Source organism: Homarus americanus, unplaced genomic scaffold, assembly GCF_018991925.1.
Source record: "Homarus americanus isolate GMGI-L3 unplaced genomic scaffold, GMGI_Hamer_2.0 scaffold41213, whole genome shotgun sequence".
Taxonomy (NCBI): Eukaryota; Metazoa; Arthropoda; class Malacostraca; order Decapoda; family Nephropidae; genus Homarus; species Homarus americanus.
Window position 1 is genome coordinate 7,549 of NW_024739377.1, and position 2,955 is coordinate 10,503.

Genomic DNA, 2,955 nt, shown 5'->3' on the forward strand with positions numbered 1-2,955 from the left:
GTCCAGAGGTTCCTGACATTTTCATGGAAGGTGACTCACCTTCCAAGAAACAGTAAAATGCTTCTCCTCCACCTCCACTTCCTTCTCTTCTCCCTTCTCCTCCTTCACCTCCCACTTCAAATGCACATCATCATCATCATCCAGGAGCCTTCTACATACACACCTCAAAGTAAGTAAATTTTTCTACCATTTTTGTTGAAGTAAGGAAATTTTCGGTGAGCTGGAACCAATTACCCAAAAACCCATTGAAACAATAGTTTCGGTTAACGAACTTTTCGGTTAACGAACGACCTTCTGGAACGGATTGAGTTCGTTAACGGAGGGGTTACTGTATATATATATATATATATATATACACACAGTATATATATATATATATATATATATATATATATATATATATATATATATATATATATATATATATATATATATATATATATATATATATATATATTATAATAATAATAAAAAATAAATATTGAAGTGATAACCGTGGTAACATTATGAGATGTTCTTATTACCACCATGTTATTGTACTATTCTGGATAATACTAAATGTTACATAATATTTCCTTGAGATAAATGTATAGTATATATCAGGTGCAGCTCAGGTTCTCAACTGGCTCAGCCATGTTAATACTGTTATTATTATCCACTCTATATCTGTGTTTTTCTGGCTAAATAAACTGTTACAATTCAATTCAATGACCACCTCTAGTGGGCGGCCATTAGGTTAATTTTGAGTCAAGTTTAAGCAATAACTAATCTTGACATTTGTTTTTTATACCTGATGTTACACAACTGCTTGTATACTTAACACTAACACTTTTACACTAAACCACATTCAAATATTTATACAAAACACACACACACTTTTAAACAAACACAAGTGCATATAAACACACACTTTCAGAGGAATACACGATTGTGTATTTTAAATCTATATTCTTAATCAGCATATAAAAGAGCATCTTTGTATGAAATTTAAACAAAATCTATGCCATGCCCTCATGTACTCAAACACAAGATAAGGGGTCAGCAATTTTGATTGGGAATACTGTTACTGGATGTTTTCTTTTCTGGAAAGTGAACGATAAAATGCTTAAATTATAAAGTTAGCCGATATTCTTGAGAAAAGGCATATAAAGAGGATTTATAATTTACGGGCACAGCGTAATTTATGTTTTAAATACTACAGTACTGTACAGTACATGAACACAAGCATTAGACAACATGATGTTAAGTAACAGAATACCTGTATAAGTCTCACCTCCCACAGGTCAGAGGTGTTTCATCAGTTGCTGTTGATGGCATCACATACAAATTAATCCCCTGAGTCAGTGTTCATCAGTTGCTGTTGATGGCATCACGCCTATAGAGTGTGTCCCCTGAGTCAGAGTGTTTCTCAGTTGCTGTTGATGGCATACCTTACAAAATTAATCCCCACAGGTCAGAGTGTTTCATCAGTTTGCTGTTGATGGCACATCACATACAAGTCTGTCCCCTGAGTCAGAGGTGTTTCATCGGTTGCTGTTGATGGCATCACATACAGAATTAATGTCCCACAGGTCAGAGGTGTTCATCAGTTGCTGATGATGGCATCACATACAAAGTGTGTCCCCACAGGTCAGAGGTGTTTCATCAGTTGCTGTTGATGGCATCACAAATGAGCCTGTCCCACAGGTCAGAGGTGTTTCATCAGTTTGTATAGTCGAGTCTTAGCTTGTCATACCGAGATGTGTTGTTGGTCCTTGAAACTTCCTGGAAATAAGATAAATAACTATACGTACTGTATAATACACAACACTGCACTGTAAAACTATTATATTATAGGCAGGGGTTATTTGACCAGCATCCAGCTTAATAACCACAGGTTATTTGACTGGGATTTAAAATAAAACGGTACTTTTGGCCACAGAAAATTATAAGAGTATTTTATTTATATTTCCAGAAGTACAAGTATTAGAAACAAATTGATGATATAGAAATAACAGTGAGGTGGAGGCCAGTTACTTCCAGGATGTGTTTACCTCGTAATTCACAGTTATGCTTTGGATGATATAGTGTAGTGATTTCTCCCCTACAAGCGCCGTGTGTAAGCTGACTGACCGACCCCTTGATCTGCCGGCGTATCCCTCGTGGTCAAGGTCAGGTAACCAACAACGCCAAACAAAGCGGGGGCCTTCCATCAAGCCACGCCTACGGAGGTTATTTAAGACCTGACCTCGTGGTGACCACCCTCTTTCTACCTACACCAACCAGCAAGCAACACCTCCTCCACCTCCTGCCTGGCGGTCCTTGCTCCCGCCGGCGAGCATGGCGACCCACAAGCTGGTCCTCCTCTGAGCACCCTCACCAACCAGCTCTCTCTACATCACGCTTGTAACCAAGCTGCCACTTCCCAGCACCAAGCTGCACTGTACATCCAATACAATATGTATACAGAGAGCACATTGTGAGTTTCCTTTCTCCATCCCATCCTGAGTGTGAACCCAAATATCAAGTACTGTACCCCACAATAGCATTAACTAATAAAACTGAAACCTTTTTTTATTGTAAATACAGTACTGTATAGTCTGGGTTTACGCGGATATTTTATATTCGGCACCTGTCCAGAAGCGATAATTATTATTTACGCAGTAAATGCCATCAAATACGCGGCGGGGCAAGGTGCTGACGTCAGACTCGCGCCGACGAAGTCGCGGACTGTGATTGGGCCAAGTATCCTTACCACCCACGCACCCCCTCCACGGTGCGCTGTCATTGGTCTATTTAACCTTACCATCCCCTGCCACCCGCGCTCTTGACCATAGCCGCGCCAGTCTGACTGTCCCTGCGTATACTCACTCGTGCCCGGGAACCATTTTTCTTTTTACACAAAGGCTTCCACCGGACCCCCACCACCCCGGAGAAACCCTGAACTACCTGGCCCAAGCCCAAGAAGGTGCGACT

At 40.3% G+C, this 2,955-nt stretch overlaps 1 long non-coding RNA gene across 1 annotated transcript; it reads left to right on the plus strand.

Moving 5' to 3' along the window:
• Positions 1-635: 635 nt before the first annotated feature.
• Positions 636-1,776, plus strand: LOC121874523. Its single transcript, XR_006090438.1, has 2 exons — positions 636-1,282; positions 1,630-1,776. It is a non-coding gene; the product is annotated as an uncharacterized LOC121874523 (long non-coding RNA).
• Positions 1,777-2,955: the final 1,179 nt, after the last annotated feature.